The following is a 17945-nucleotide window of genomic DNA, read 5'->3' as shown; positions in this document are numbered from 1 at the left end:
GAAGCAAATCTGAGCTGTTCAGAAGCTGCAGTCCCAATACCTGATGGCCTCATTGTATGCACATGTCTGAGAATAAGACATACCTAACTGCTGCTCACACTTCTGCACTGGCCTTTCCTTCTCTGAAGCCAGGCTTCTCTGTAAAACAGGGTTAACACACAATCATTGATCAATCTTGGCCATTTGAAAGGGTCCCCAGAGGTCCAGAGAACTGAAAGGCTAGACCACCTTCTCTTCAATCTTCCTTGTTTTATCATAACTATTATAGTTGTACATCAAGGTAAAATAAATGAAGCAAATACTGATAATACTAAAAAGTTCCTGCTAACTTTTTTATTTTAAAATGATAACCATAAATTATGGTATAAGAAGTCAGAATAATGATCACCTAAGGCCTTCCATTAACCAGAAGAGACCATCAGGGGCCTTCTGAAGTACTGGTTATATCTCTTTTAGACACCAGTGACATGAGTATGACCAACTTGTGAAAAAATTTCAAGCTATACTCTAACTGTATGTTCATTTTTCTTAATACATATTCACTGGTAAAATTTTTTTAAATGGTAGTCATAATGTTTATTAGTTTTATTGCTATGAAATGAATTTTGCCTGTTTTTTAGCTTGGAAATTTAGTTAAAACTTTATTTAAATTCATATTACATTTGATAACATAGTTTAAGCAGCTTCACTTTGAGATATATTTAATTAGCTACTTTACATTTTGCTTGATGAATTAGATGCTAATCGCTTACAAAAGTTTTCAGACAGAGAAGCTGTCCCCATCTCAATATTGAGTTAATATTTAATTTTTAAAATTAATTATTTTAACATTTTAATGTGAATAATTAAAATATATAAAACAGGGAATTGAAATAAATATAAATAGGTGCAAGAACAAAGGAGGATAACCTTTTAAAAAAATAAGGACCTTTCGGCCAGGCATAGTGGCTCATGCTTGTAATCTCCGCTCTTGGGAGGCAGAGACAGGAGGATCGAGGGTGTTCGAAGCCAGCCACACTGACTTAAGAGACAGTTTCCAAATAAAAAAGTATAAAACAGGTCTGGGAGTATAGCCCGGAGGTAGAAGGGTTTCCAGGAACCCCCATACCGCAAAAAAAAAAAAAAAAAAAAATTGGGACCTTTCTTTCTCTGAAGCAGAAGGGAAAAAAGAGGAAAAGAATATATAGAGTAGTTGACTCCTAAATTAGAAAAAAAGTCAAGGATATTCACAAGTGAGTCCTAATTTCTCTGAGGAATAATGAAACAAGGTTTGGAACTAAGAATAAATGTTGAAATGGGGTTAATCAAGGAAAAGTGAAATAGGAAATACATTGATAAGATAAATATGGCTGAAAGTCTAGAGGAGATACTAGTGAGGGTGCAGATAGAACTGTTAACACAAGGGTTAGGTAAGAAATACTGATAAGTTATGAGAATTGTAGTCACACTGAGGACAAACTGCAGATTCAAATAGGGAGGGAGAGGGGCAGGTAGCTATAGGTACAAAGAGGAAACTACATACAAAATTTCATTCAATGACTAGGTTGGAGGTGTGGCTCTATCTGTGGGCTGTTTCTATAAAGTTGATGACCACTGGAAAAGAAAAGGATGAGAAATTGTGAGGTCAGAGTGCTAAGTCATCAACATGGATGCTGTAATCATTAGATCGATGCAGGACATATGGTTAGGTCCAGGACTGATAGAGTTTCAGAAACACATCTGGGCAGAGACAAGGAAGTAAACCACTATCTTGGTCAGGACCAGATTTAAGTAAGTAGAAAGGCATGCAACAGTGGAAGTTCTCCATTGTTACACAATTTCCACTCTCTTACCTTGCAATCTGTGATAAGGCTTTCTAGTGACAAATTCCTTTCTCTCTCTCTCTCTCTCTCTCTCTCTCTCTCTCTCTCTCTCTCTTTTCCTTTGTATTAGAGATTGAACCCCGGGGCATTCTATCTCTGAGTTATACTCCTAGCCCTTTTTATTTTGAAACGGGCTCACTGAGTTGCTGAGGCTGGCCTGGACCTGTGATTCTCCTGTCTCAGCCTCCTAAATACTGGGATTATAGATGCGCACTACTGTGCTGTCTCCTAATGACAAATTCTTAACCTGAAAGTGGTTGTTTCAGGGCTAATACTCTATACTCTCAAGGCCAATACACTATAGAGGTGTCTCCAAAGTCATCTAAATCCAGCAGAATAGATGATTCCTGCAGCCTTGCTGTTCTGAAAGCTTTCTCCAACATTGATTCATTGTGGGTTTCTTTGGGACAGGGCCTGAGCTGAGCCAATACAAAACATGCACAATAGGACTAGCTCAGATCTGTTTCCTGACCAGGGAGCCAAGGCAGTGTTGTGAGAAAATGATCCCTTTCTACTTACCCTCACCCACTGAGGAACATTTTCATCATATCCTACAGTGCAAAATCATTTGGGAAGCATCGACAAAGAAGACATTCAATAATGATCACAATAGACATGTACTGGGCATCTCCTATGTGCCAAACACTTTATGTGTTTTAATTCATTTAAACCTTGCAAAAATTACTACTAGGTTGGTACCATTATCTCATTTTGCAGATGAAGAAACTGAAAAGACTTTCCCAAAGTCACAGATGGGAAGTAGCAGCATCCTGACCCAAATTTATGCAATCTGGAAACAGGGGGTACACCACAGGGTACACCTAACCACTATACACTGCCCCTAAATAAATGTTTGCTAACCCAATATAAATTTTCCAAATTAACAGATTTTGATATAGTTTATTTTAAAATAAACATCCCAATAAATGGCAAAACTAGAATACAATCTGGTCTTACTCTATAAAATTAGATATTGGCCGGGCATGGTGGCCCACGCTTGTAATCCCAGCATTCGGTCAGCTCGAGGACAGCCTCAACTACTTAATGAGGCCCTCTGCAACTCAGTGAGACCCGGTTTTAAAATAGAGTAAAAAATAGGGCAGGAGGTATAGCTCAGGAGGTCGAATGCCCCTGAGTTCCACCCCCAGACCCGCAAAAAAAAAAAAAAAAAAAAAAATAGATATGGGATGACAGGGAGCAGAAAGAATAGAATATATTGTCTGCAGCACCATCCCTAAGTTCAGCTTAGACTCCTTTAGTAGGGCCACTTGGTTATCTTTTAAAAATCATCTGATTAACACCTGAGAGATCATAATTTGATGTTTTATTCCACCTGAATTTTCAATTAAGAACCGTAGCAAGTGTTACTTTGTTCATTAAACCATTATGGTCCTCTTATACAGTCTACCATTCTTCTACAAAAGCCTCTGACATTAAGTGTTGCTTAACTAGACACACACACTCTTTGTCTTTTAAGCTTGCTCTTGCTTTGGAAGATATGTACAAATATACACCAATTTAAGCCTTTAGATTCATTTTCTAGGGAGGGGGGAAGGAGGAATCGAATTACAGGGAAATTGATTTTTACTCGTCCTTTCTTTTTTTTTAAAAAATCACAGATGGGGGGAGGGACACAAACCGCGGCGGGGAGAGACACCTAGTTTCTTGGCAGGTCATCAGCTCTGGAATTCACAGATCAATCATAGGCAAACTCAATTTACTAACTTAAAAAGAAATTAGACCGTGACAAGGTTCGTTTACGGATGATTTGGAGCGAAGCCGCCACCACAACCTGCGGCAACGTCGAGGGCAGTCACAGCCGCCCAGGCTCCGGGTCCCCACGGGGCTCCCTGGGCTCCCGGGCCTGGCGCTCGGCGTCCTCGGGGAAGGCCGCGGAGGAGCCCGAGGCCCCGAGAGACCGGCGTGTGCGAAGCGCGGGCAGCACCCTGGCTTCAGCTCACGACCCTGCTACTTCACAGAAAAATGGAACATTCCGCTCCTTCCGTCCGCACAGGGGAGGTGGGGGAAGCCTTCGATCCCGTCTGGGAGCGGCGACGCGGGCGCAGCCACCACAATCCGGGACGCCGGGATCCGCGTTACGGGAATCGCAGCCGCCTGCAGTCCCGCCCCCTCGGCGGCGGAGGCCGCTGGGCCAATGGCTGGGGCTCCGGGGCCCGCAAGAACCAATCAGCGCGCGGTCTCGGGGCGGGGCGGGGCGCCGCGGGGCGGGGCCTGGGAGGACTGCGCCGGGCGCGGGAGGAGGCCGCGCCGCGTCTGCGGGAAGGAGCCGCGCGCGACCCGGGGCTCGGCGAGCAGCCAGGGCCCGCGGACCTTGCGGGGCCGCTGACCAGGGCCGCGCCCGGCGTCCAGGGGGACGGAGGATCGCGCCGCCGCGGCCGGAGGTGAGGAAGGCGGCGAGGGCCGGGGAAGGACGGGCCGCGGCGCGGGAGGGTGCGGGCTGTAGCCGCGGCGCTCGGGAGCCCCTTCCCGCTCTCCGCCCCAGAGGGAAGGCCTGGACGGCGCGGCCCTCGCGGGTCAGGCTCCCGGGCTCCCCGCTCGTCCCCGCGGCGTCGCCCCCGGGAGCACTCGCCGGCTCCCCCCGGGGCACACCCGGCGGCGCGACCCGCACCCCAGCGCCCCCCAAACGCCGAGTCCCGCGCTCGACCCTCCTTCCCTCCCCGAGCTTGATTTTTCTTACCCAGAGCCATCTTTTCATCCTTAAATTGTAACGTCTCAGCATTGTTGAAAGTTCACAGTCCTTTTAAATAGTAACTTTTTTCGCTATTTTTTCTGTGTACCTACCATTCCCAACAAATCTCACGAAACCACTGTGACCTGAGGAGCAGAAATCCATCTGTCTTTAAAATTTCGCCTCTTCCCCTAAGCGTAAAGGTTTTCTAAGTAGCAAGGTTCTGTTCTTATGTGGATAAATATTTTATTCACAATCCCAAACCGAAAAGGAAATGCCGGATTAAAAATAAGGTTTTTATTAAGGTTAAATTAAGGTGCCACTTTTGTTCTTTTTATTTTCTGTCGAAAGAAAACTCACTTTGGTTTAATTTGGGCAGTACTGGGTATTTCAGCAATTATACTGCTTTAAAATAATTCATTATTACTGGAATGCCAGAATGAATGTTCTAAAAGATTAGGGTATTTGGTTTAGTCAATGCTGTAAACAAACCCTTTAGACTGTGTGTGACTGCCAGCTTCAAGTTGGAACAACTCTTAATTTGAAATTACTGACTCAGATCATCAGATGAAAGCTGCTTGCCATTCTCTTAATTCCCTAAATTTACATTAATACAGATTTGGAATACTTTTGAACTATTAACTGGAATACTACATTCGTAGAACCGACTTGATAGCGACTTAAATTGTGCTTTGGGAATAATATTGGACATTTGTTTTTTAATCACAAGTGAAAGAAACAAATTACAAACAAGTGTAAAAGATAAACTAGGAGAAAAATTTCCCCCTCATCTCAAGCCTGTGTTATTGGGAATGCTATATTTTCTTAAGGTCTTCATAGGTAATTTGGACTTTTATAAATACTGCTGCCAGCTAATTTAATACATGTTCTTATGTAACTAACAATGCTCTTCATTTTTATTTATGAATTGCAGTGTTCTCAGTTTACTTAAAATTTTTCCTAAGGAAATTTATCATGTAAGTGTTAGGGTGAATTTTGATTATTATGTGCCGGTGAACTGGGTATTACAGCTTCTACAGAAAAGGAAACAGGCTCAGGGTACCTCAGTATCAGGTGACTCCCTAGTCCTGTGCTCACAAATACTGTGTCATGGTGGCACATTTCTCATAGAGAATCAAGTGGTACTATTTGGTTTGAGAACTTAAGGGGTAACCACAACTCCTACAATGGCAGGGAGGGTCCCCCCCCCCGAGGGTCCCTCCCCCCCCCCAATATATTTCAGAGCTTCTCATTTTAATGGAAGTCCAAATTTTCTGGCCTTACCTTAATGTATTTGCAGTTTGGCTTCTAGAGAAGCATGGAATATTCTTACAGGTTTCTTCATTTCTTTGATTGCAAAGGCAGTGTGATTAGACATGAGGTTTCTACTGAGCTTTATTACTTGCCACAGCAAGTACTAAGCATTTACTACATGCTATAGGAACTCACAAAAATGCCCAAGATGTCATCAGGACCTTCAAAGAGTTGATAAACTAAACTAATATGTGAAAAGTTACACATATGCAAAGTAGTTAAATGAAATACAGAGGGTTATGAAAAATGCTATAGGTATTCAAGCTAGAAATTGATCATTTAAGGGTTGGGATGATCAAAGGATTTACCAGAGGTCAGCCATGAAACTTGAGTAAGATATGGATAAAGAGAAAAGTAATGGAGAGTGATAATGTAGAATGTAGAACATAATAGAAGACTAGCATGTGGAAAGGGTCAAGAATAATCAAGGTTTATTAATTAGAATAGCCAATAGATATTTAATGCTTATTTTGTGCTAGTCATTATTTTGATTATTTTTCTCTTAATAATGTATTTAATCCTTACTACTTTATGAGGTAGGTCTTTTTTTTTTTTTTCTTCATTTTTACACAGAGGAAAAGCCAAGCACAAAAAAGGTTAATTGACTTGCCTGGCTAATAAGTGGTATATGCTAAATTTATATTTAGATAGTGTAGCTTCAGAAGCTGAGCTCTTAACCATGATACTTTTCATATAACATACTGGAGTGACAATGAGAATAATAATATGGCCATACCAGAAGGTTTTTTAAACCCATTCTTGGCTTGGGGATTTAGCCAGTAGTACAGCATTTGGCCCAACATGTGCAAGGCCCTGGGTTTAATACACAGCACAACAAAAAATAAAACCCATTCTTAATTGTCTACCAAATGCTTAATGTTTGTTATATTCTGGGCATATTGAGACATAAGATATTACTATGTAATGCTATGAATCTTTTTAGAGAATTATTAATAAAGTTCACTGGAACAAAGATGTTTGTGAGAGTGAGGGAAATTCCACAGAAGAGGTGTTTTATGTGTTTCATTCATCTGTTATAAACAATCAGTGGAGCAAAGCTGAATCAGGAAGGCAGTGTAGAGGGAGGATATGTAGAAACACAAACCCAAAGAATAAGATGTGTTAGAGAAAGTCTAATAGTTTGCTGTGGCCTGAGCTTAGAGTCTAGGGATAGCTAGAAGGGAATGACAGAAGACAACACTAAGTTGTAAATGATTTGCTGAGGCCAAAAAAATGAGAAGTATAAATATTTGCAGTTGGAAAACAACAAAAATAATGTCAGTTATTGAAATAAAAGCCAGATTGCTTATAATTTTCTCCGAAAGTATAGTGGTAGGTAGCTTAGAGGGAAAAGTCTGAGGACAGAATGTTTTATTTATTTGGCAGTGCTGGGGATGGAACCCAGGGCCACTACTTGGTAAGGAAGTCTATCATTGAACTACAGCACCAGCCTCTCTCCGCGCCCCTCTTTTTTTTTTTGTAGTACTTGGGATTGAACCCAGGGGCATTCTACCTCCTCAGAGCTACAGCCCCAGCTCCTATTTTTTATTCTTTTTTCCTTTTTTTTTTTTTTTTTTGTGGTACTGGGGTTGGAATTTAGGGGCATTTTACCTCCAAGCTACACCCCTAGCCCAATTTTTTATTCTTTATTTTGAAACAGTCTCACTGAGTTGCAAAGGGCCTCACTAAATAGTAGCTGAGGCTGGCCACAAACCAGGATCCTCCTGTCTCAGCCTCCTCCCAAATGCTGGGATTACAAGCATGTGCCACCACAGCCAGCTTTATTCTTTATTTTGAAATAGGGTCTCACTAAGTTGCAGAGGGCCTCACTAAGTAGCTGAGGCTGGCTGCAAACCTGCTATATCCTGTCTTGGTCTCCCAAGTACTGGGATTACTAGCCACCACATCTGGCTCCTTTTTTTTTTTTTTTTTAAAGAATCGAGAGACTTAAATATTGGAAAAGATCAATGCAACAGAGCAGACCTACCAAAGCCAAATTTTTACATTCTGAAAGTATTTTAAACATTTGGCATTATTGTTTACCTTTTTAAGAGCTTTCAAGATGACAGCTGTAAAGTAGTGTTTTATTTTTTATTTTATGTACATATGTACTTGGTACTAAGGATTGAACCCAGTACCAGTGGCATTCTACCTCCAAGCTACACCCCCAGTCCTATTTTATTTTCATTTTGTAATAGTCTCACTAGGTTGATGAGAGTCTGACTACTTACTGAGGCTGTCCTCCAACCTGCAATCCTCCTATCTTAGCCTCCCAAGTACTGGGATTACAGGTGTTTTCCACCACACCCAGCTAATGTAGTATTTTAAAGATAGTCACACACCAACAATGTTCAGACTGCTTGGGAGGGAGGAAAAAGACTGGAAGCAGGAAAGCTGTTTTTACTATTGAGGTGATCAGTGCCCAAATTAAATTGGTTGTGATAAAGGATAAGCAAAGAAAAAAGTCTGAATAAGACTTGTAACTGAGAAAAGCTAAAATTTAATGGATATATACGAGAAGAATGGGCTCTCTTGACTTAGGCAGTTGAAGATGAGTTGTTTTAAGGGGGGATAGTCCCTCTGATTTAAAAAATGTGCATTTATGTGTATTTGTGTACATGAGCACGTACATATATAAGAACTATTTTTAGACCTTTTAAGTTGATTTGAATCAGAGACAAGATGATAAATAACTGGAATTAAAAGAAAGATCCAAGCCAGAATTCTTGAAATTACACTGTTTAAAAGTTATAGTTTAAGTCATGCATCTTCAAAGAAGTTGCATTTTAAAAGAAAAGTAGCTGCCAAATACTTTATCTATGAGTACATTAATACCCAAGAGATGAAAGGTTGTAGAGAATTGATAACGGAGTCAGGATGGTAGATAAAAGAATCATCTATATCATATGGTTACCTAGAAATCAAAAGGTGTGAGAAAGTTAAGAACTGGTATAGTAAATAAACAATGAAAGGCTTCAGAAACACATTGGCACAAGACTATATACTATTCTATGGCTATCTAATACATTTTAGTGAAATTTTATGAGAAATAAGTTAGCTGATTATGAATAAGAACTAAATCTGTTAACTTCTGGCCATAGTAGTTTATTGTTTTAAAGCTATGTGTATACATATCTAGAGCAGAAACTTTCCTTCCAGTACAATAAATCTGACCTTTTAAAAGTGACATTTTCTTTTTTGAAATTTTCATTTTTTCTTCAGTAATCAGTTTCATCCTTTGCGCCAAGAGAGATTGGTTTAATTATTACTTCTAAAGAGTGTTTCATATTTGTGTCATCTGTACAGTCTCCCCCTCACCCCCCAGTACTAGATATTGAACCCAGGACCTTGCATTTGCTAGTCAAGCTCTGCCACTGACCTACATCCACAATCCCATTTCAAATATTATTTTGAGACAAGGTCTCACTTAGTTGCCCAGGCTGGCCTTGAACTTACAGTCTTCCTGCCTGAGCCAAGTAGCATAAGCTTTTCTTTTTTGGATATTCTCTTATATGTGGACAACTGATTATTGGCAAAAATGCAAAGGCAGTTCACTTGAGAAGGAATAGTGTTTCCAACAAATGATTCTGGAACAATTCGTGCACAAAATGAATTTAAATACCTATTCCATTTGTGTAAATATTAACTCAATTCACAGATCTAAATATAAAACCTAAAACGATATAACTTGCAAAAGAAAACATAGGATAAAATGTATGTGATTTTAGGAAAATATATTTTAGATACAATACCCAAAGAACATTCAATAAATAGGCTTCATTAAAATTAAATCTTATAGTCTTCAAAAAACAATGTTAAGAGAATGAAGAAACAAGTCATAGATTGGGGAAAAGATACAAATTGTTTTCCTAATAAATACCTTATATTCAGAATGTTTTTTGGTGGTACTGGTGGTGAAACCCAAGGGCTTTTCTACCTCCGGGCTATACTCCCACACCTATTTTATATTTTATTTGAAAACAGGGTCTCACTAAGTTGCTAAGAGGCTAAGTAGCTGAGGCTGGCTACGAACCTGTGTGATCCTCCTGTCTCAGCCTCCCAAGCGCGGGGATTACAAGCGTGCGCCACCATGCCTGACCAGAATGATTTTTAAACATTCAAATTTTAACAAGAAAACAAGAAACCCTATTACAAAGTAAAATATTTATTTATCTATTTACTTATTTACTTATTTTGTGGTACTGGGGATTAAACTCAGCAGCATCTACCTCCAAGCTACATCCCCCACCCTATTCTTTCTCCTCTTCCTCCTCCTCCTCCTCCTCCTCTTCTTCTTCTTTTTTTTTTTTTTTTTTTGGTGTTGTTGTTGTTGCACCAGGGATTGAATCCGGAGGTATCTACCTCTGAGATAAACCCCAGCCTGATTTATTTCTTATTTGGAAACAGGGCCTTGCTAAGTTGTTGAGGATGGCTTCAAACCTGAGATCCTCCTGTCTTGGCCTCCCAAATACTGGGATTACAAATGTCTTCCACCATGCCCAGCTTCCTAGCCCTATTTTTGTCCTATTTTTGCCCTATTTATTTTGAAACAGTGTCTCACTAAGTTTTGGAGGGCCTCACTAAGTAGTTGATGCTGGCCACAAACCTGCAATTCTTCTATCTCTGCTTCCCAAATACTGGGATTACAAGCATGTGCCACCATGCCCAGTTTAAAAAGTAAAATATTTACACAGATACATTACTATAAAGGATATAGAGCTAAATATACCTACCAATGGTATAGCTATTCCACTTCTAGGTTTTTTCCCCAAAAGAAAATAAATTAAGCATATACCCACATAAAGTTTTAGCAGTAGTTAAATGACAGTTTATCCATACAGTTATCTATTATGTATATTACATCAGAGGTTTAATACATATGAAACAACAATGGAGAAGTTAATTCTTTGCCTAAGTTTCAAGTATTCTTATATTTCCAAAAGGAGCCACCAGTACTCTAGAATTTAATGTGGTACTAAGCAAGTCTCAGAGTGAATTTTTATATGTATGTGCATAGAATAGTTTGGCAGTGAAGAGTCAGCAGTTTTTAAGTGTTAGAAGAAGAGTCTGTTTCTCTTAACTGCTTCAGCTGTTTTTATTGAATTCAACAAAATGTCCCTTTCCTGTTTCATATAATATCAAAGTCAGCTTTCTGAATAAGATTCTTCTCATTACAGTAAGGCCCTATGAAAAGAACATGACATTTGGAGGCAGAAGCACTTAGTTTCAAATCCCTGTTTCTTCACTTACTAATTTTGTGATTTAGGTAAGTAATCTACCCTATTTGAATTTTTGGTTTTTTCTTCTGTAAAAGTCCAGTAATGCCTCTCCTACCTATGTGCTTCCTGAGGATATTGAGAGAATCAAGTGAAATATATATAAAAGCATTTTGTATGACATAAAATAGTATCCAAGTGTTAATTATTGAATTTATAATTGCTGCTAATAGGAGAGCAGGGAACAGGTAACTTTTCAAAATTAATCTTAAAATTGGCTAATTTTTGGTGTGGAGGAATACTAGGTATTGAACTCAGATGCATTCTACCTCTGACCTATACCCTCTACCCCTTTATTATTTTGAAATAGTCTTCCTAAATTTCTAATTGCTGGTCTTAAACCTGCGATCTTTATGTCTCAGCCTGGCATTACAGGCATGTGCCACTGCACCTGGCTTAATTAGTTAATGAGTATGACTGGATTTTTGCAAATTTATTCAAATTAGCAATATACTATAAGAGATAACAGAAATTTTCCCATCCTGATCCCTGTGCTACTTACTCAATAAACATGATGAAACATGACCATTGTGGCTCATATTGTTGTTCTATCATTATAGTACTAATTTTACCATAGTAACAAAATTTATATTGATAATTTTTCTCCCATGCAATGTGAGGGCCATATATTATTCATGCTTTTTCGTTTGGTTTTTCAGTTAAAAAGAACATGGAAATAAATACAAAAGTCAGTCATGAGCAATAAAAATATCTATAAGGGGCACAGCTATTAAATATTCATCCATTATAACTTCGTTGCTTTTTCTCTCATTTGAGAAAATCTGTAGAAGTGAAAGTAAATGAGAATGAGCATATGAGCAGTATTAGTAGTTATCTCATATTCTAATTTTTAAGTAAATCATAACTTTTGCTACTTTAATATTAATAGTAGCAAATTTAATCTTCCCTTTGTCTTTAGTTACTAGTCTAATAGTCATGATTTAACTTCATAGAAGCTTTCTAGATATGTAGATTTCTTTTTTTTTTTTTTTTTTTTGCCATACTGGGGATGGAACTCAGGGACATCCTACCTCTGAGCTATACACCCAGCCCTATTTTTCATTCTTTATTTTGAAACAGAGTCTCACTAAGTCGTGGAGGGCCTCACTAAGTAGTTGAGGTTGGTGGTGAACCTGCGATCCTTCTGTCTCAGTCTCCCAAGTACTGGGATTACAAGCATGTACCACCATCCCTGGCTCTAGGTAATGTAGTTTTCAAGGGAAAAAATGTATACAGTATTGCTGTAATATATGCACAGAAATTTTTGCAAGGAGTGAGAAGAGTAGTGCTATTAATAGTTTTAAATTGAATGTTTATAGCCGAGCGTGGTGGCGCACGCTTGTAATCCCAGCATTTGGGAGGCTGAGACCTGGAGGATCGCGGTTCGCAGACAGCCTCAGCTACTTAGTAAGACCCTCTGCAACTCAGTGAGACCCGTTTTCAAAATAAAGAATAAAAAATAGGGCAGGAGATGTAGCTCAGAGGTAAATGCCCCTGGGTTCCATCCCCAGACCTGCAAAAAAATAAAAAATAAAATAAATTGAATGTTTATTATCAATAAGAAAAAGAAAAATAAGCAGAATATTATCAATCTGATAATTTTAAAACAAGATAAGGCCGGGCGTGGTGGCGCACGCTTGTAATCCCCGCGCTTGGGAGGCTGAAACAGGAGGATCGCGCAGGTTCGAAGCTAGCCCCGCGCGCTGGCTTAGGAGACCCTGTTTCCAAATAAAAATGTAAAAATAGGTCTGGGAGTGTAGCCCGGAGGTAGAAGGGCTTCCAGGAACCCCAGTACCACCAAAAAAAAATAAAAATAAAAAATAAAAAAATAAATAAAACAAGATAAGCCCCAAAATGCAATAATAAAGTACTATTGTGTTTCCATCTTTTAGATTCATACTATGAAACCAAGTGCCTTAATAAATGTTCCTTCGTGATATCTCAAAGACAATGTTTATTTTAATTTATTATTTTTTTTTTTGCAGTACTGGGATTGAACCTAGGGGTAGTCTACCTCCAAGCTACTCCCCTTTCCCTATTTTTTAATTCTTTATTTTGAAATAAGGTCTCACTAAGTAGTTAAGGTTAGCCTTAGCCATGAACCTGCAGTTCTCCTATCTCAGCTCCCAAATACTGGGATTACAAGCATGTACCACCATGCCTGGCTCAAATACAATTTTTAAAAATTAGGAAACATGAGCTGGCATGGAGGCACACACATAATCCCAGTACTTGGGAGGCTTAGACCAGGAAGGTTGCAGGTTCAAGGACAGCCTCATCAAATAAAACTTGTTAACCTAATAGACCCTGTTTCAGAATAAAAATAAAATAGGGCTAGGGGTGTAGCTTGCAGGTATAATACCTCTAATCTGTCTCTCTGTTTCTTTCTCTCTCTCTCTCTCTCTCTCTCTCTCTCTCTCTCTCTCTCTCTCACACACACACACACACACACACACACCACACACACACCACACACACACCACACAACACACACACACTATAGGAAACATTATTTTCTAACTGGAATTCTGGGAGGGAGGAAGAGGAGAAAAAAAAGATGGAATTCTGTCTTTGCCTGTTTTCTTTTTATTTGTATCTTGTTGAAATGCTCAGTTAAATCTGGGTGCTTTAAAGTAATCTAAAATATTTTCATGAACCTCTTTTTGAGGTTTGTGTAGTACATCAATAGAAAGATTGGCAGTTTCCTGGAACTGTAGAGTAATCATCTCTACAATGTGAGCCAAGCTTTAATGGGGTAGGTGGTCAGGATGGCCTTAAAACATCTACTCTCTGCTGGTGTTCTAAGATATTTTCTTTTCTGTTTTGATGAGCAGTTGAATTGTATGGGAGGCATTTTAGTGAGGGGCTTTTTTTTTTCTTTTCTTTGCAGTACTGGGGATTAAACCCAGGGCATCTTACCTCCAATCTATACCCCTAGTCATGTTTTTTTTATTCTTTATTTTTTGAAACAGGGCTCACTAAGTTGTAGAGGGCCTCACTAAGTAGCTGAGGCTGGCAGTCTTCCCGTCTCAGATTCCCAAGTACTGGGATTACAAGCATGCAACATCACACCTGGCTAGTGAGGGGCTATTTAAATGATTTTTTTTCTTTTATCTTTTATCTTTGTTTTTTTTTTTTCCACCTTACTAGGGATCAGACCCAGTACCTTGCACTTATTGGCAAATATTCTACTACTGAAGTACATCTCCATCCCTAACATTATGTGGGGCTAACTTAAAGCTGGGGAGTAAGGAATGAAACAGGTGGGAAAAATGTTTCCTGTACCTGAGTTCTTTTATACCTTCTTCCAATGCAGTCTTAAAAAGTTCATTATTGCCAGGCGTGGTGGCGCACGCTTGTAATCCCCGTTCTTGGGAGGCAGAGACAGGAGGATTGCGCAGGTTCGAAGCCAGCTGCGCGCGCTGGCTTAGGAGACCCTGTTTCCAAATAAAAATGTAAAAATAGGTCTGGGAGTATAGCCCGGAGGTAGAAGGGCTTTCAGGAACCCCAGTACCACCAAAATAAAGATAAAAAATTAAAAAAAAAATTTAAAAAAAAGTTCATTATAGAGTAATTTTGTACAGAGTGACTGTTAAATGATTAGGAAGTACATAAGGTCAAGTTATGATATATACTTAATAAAAGAATGCTGTGTACCAGGTGTAATATAAAGCACCCATCAATAAATTAATAGTTTTATTTAAGAAAAAAGTTCACACATTCTTTTTTCATTTAAATTGTATGTTTTTGTTTTTGCAGTAGCAGGGACCAAATCCTTTGCCTCACCCACTCTAGATGTGTGTTTAGAGCCATTCCCTAGCCCATACTGTTTGTGTTTTTGTATAAGTACTATAAGTTACCTAGGTACAGCACTGTACAGCACTGGAAAGGTACAATGAGGATTTGATGGAGAGTCTCCCTCCCACTCTGTCTCTCAAACAGTGACAGCCAAAATTGGAACTTTTACCCTTCTGTTAATATATTTTATTCATATATAACATGTGAGTGGATATATTTTGTCTTTAAATTTTTTTTTTTTGCTCACAAATAATAGCAGATATATATCTGCACTTTAATATATCCTAGATAGCATTACATATTTATATATTTAGAACATGTATCCTTTGTTTGGGTATATCATAATTTAGTGCCCTATTGGAAACATTTAGGTTATTTTAACAGTTTACTATTGAAAACAGTGCTGCAGTGAAAAAATTTGCACATGTGTTGTTTTCCTTATATTCATAAGATATAAGATTTAGAAGTAGAATCACTAGATTCAAATGTATGTGTTTTGTTTTTGTTTTTGTTTTTGTTTTTGGTAGTACTGGGATTCCTGGAAACCCTTCTACCTCCGGGCGACACTCCCAGACCCATTTAATATATTTTTTTTTATTTGGAAACAGTGTCTCTTAAGCCAGCAAGGCTGGCTTTGAACCTATGCAATCCTCCTGTCTCTGCCTCCCAAGCAGAGGGATTACAAGTGTGCACCACCACGCCCGGCAAATGTATGTGTTTTTAACTTTACCGATATTGCAGTACATTTTATATATCTTGTTATATACCTTGTAAGGGTAAAGCCACCCTTTTTTCTGTTTGTTTTTGTGGTACTGGGGATTGAACCCAGAGGCATTCTACCTCTGAGTTTCACCTCCAGCACCTGTTTTATTTTCACTTGGAAACAGGATCTCACTAGGTTGATGAGAGTCTCACTATTTGCTGAAGCTATCCTCAAACCTGCAGTCCTCCTATCTCAGTCTCCCAAGTACTGGGATTATAAGTGTGCACCACCACACCCAGCTAACCCTTTGTTTTTTGTTTTTGTTTTTGTTTTTGTTTTGGTGGTACTGAGGTTCCTGGAAGCCCTTCTACCTCCGGGCTATACTCCCAGACCTATTTTTATATTTTTTTATTTTGAAACAGGGTCTCTCAAGCCAGCACAGTTGGCTTCAAACCTGCACCTCCCAAGCGCAGGGATTACAAGCGTGCACCACCACGCCTGGCGCTAACCCTTTGTTTTTAACTGAGATCTAATTTACAAACAAAATTTAGAGTTTTAAGTATACAATTTATCGTGAAGCTAATTCAGTTTGCACTGTAACCTGCAGTGTATAACAATGCATTTATTAGTCTCACAACATTGTCAATAGCTTAAGTAATAATGATACTGAAATAACTTGGGAGTTATATTTATTTGCTTTCTTAATTAAAAGTACAACATATTATAAAGTCCAGAACTCATGAGTATATATAGTTCAGTGAATTCATCCAGGTCAAGAAGTAACCCAGCACCTTGGAATGCTCTCTTTTGCCCTCTTCTGCACAGGATAACCACAATTCTGACCTTTGTCACCAAAAGTTAATTTTGCTTGTTTTTGAACTTCATAGAAAGGAAGTCATGCAGAGTGTCTGGTTTGTTTCATTCTATATTACGTGTAAGTGTATCACATGTAAGATTCATCTTACATATTGTTGTATATAGTTGTAGTTTTTATTTTTATTTTCTATTTAGTACTAAAAATTCAACCAGGGCAGGGCCTACATGCATGTTAAGTGCTCTCTACTATTGAGGCATATAGCCTTAACTGTTATGAAACGTTCTTTTATGTTTTTTATTTTTTATTTATTTATTTACTTTTATTTTTGCGGTACTGGGGATGGAACCCAGGGGCATTCTACCTCTGAGCTACACCCCCAGCTCTATTTTTAGTCTTTATTTTGAAACAGGGTCTCACTGAGTTGCAGAGGGCCTCACTAAGCTGAGGCTGTCAGCGAACTATGATCCTCCTGTCTCAGCCTCCCAATTTGCTGGGATTACAAGTGTGCACCACCACACCTGGCCTTTATGTAATTTTTGGAAGATTTAAACACTTGTTTCTTTTGTCTGTATATCTTATACATATATGGCTTTTGTTTGGTTATAATTGAGGTCCCCCCTATGGTATTGAAGGTGGAACCCAGGGGCATTCTACCTCTAAGTTACACCCGCAACCCTATTTTTTATTTTTTATTTTGAAATAGGGTCTCACTAAGTTACGGAGGACCTCACTCAGTAGCTGGGGCTGGCTGTGAACCTGAGATCCTCTGATCTCAGCCTCCCAAGTACTGGGATTACAAGGTGTGCCACAATGCCTGGCTTGAGGTCTAATATATAAATACTCAAATTAACCTATTGTCAGTATACAATTTTATAAGAAACTCATAGGTCTCTTACATCTCTGAGTGTCTCATGAGCAAAAGCATTGACTACCTTTTTTTCTGAATTATCTTTTCAAGAATGTTGGAAGATAGAAATGGTATTTCCAAGGGTAGATTTGTTTATAGCCTTAGGAAGTAGAGATAATATCTCCCCTTAGAGTAAAGGGCAGATGTGCTTTCTTAAGTATGGCTTTGATCTCTAACAATATAGCCTACTGTCTGTGCAGGCACCACTTGACTCTTCACATTTAACTCTATGGACACTGGGGCTCCTGGCAGCTGGCACAAGAAAGTACTGATATTCTGATTGCTGTTATTTTTAAGAGTAATAAAGTCTTGTCTCTGACTCAAAATCTCATATCTTTTGCCATTATCTCTGAAACTGGCAGGCTAACTTGTTAGCTTCAAAGTAGTGTAAAATCTCACATAGAGCCTTTACAATTCTTGACACAATTCAGTGGATTTTTTTTTTTTTTTATGGTGGTACTAGAGGTGGAATCCAGAGACTTTCTACCTCCGGGCTATACTCCCAGATTCATTTTATATTTTATTTGGAAACAGGGTCTCACTAAGTTGCTGAGAGCCTCACTAAGTAGCTGAGGCTGG

Source organism: Muscardinus avellanarius (assembly GCF_963383645.1).
Source record: "Muscardinus avellanarius genome assembly, chromosome: 1".
NCBI lineage: Eukaryota > Metazoa > Chordata > Mammalia > Rodentia > Gliridae > Muscardinus > Muscardinus avellanarius.
The sequence above is the reverse complement of the archived record's forward strand: the minus strand, read 5'-3'. Positions refer to the sequence as shown.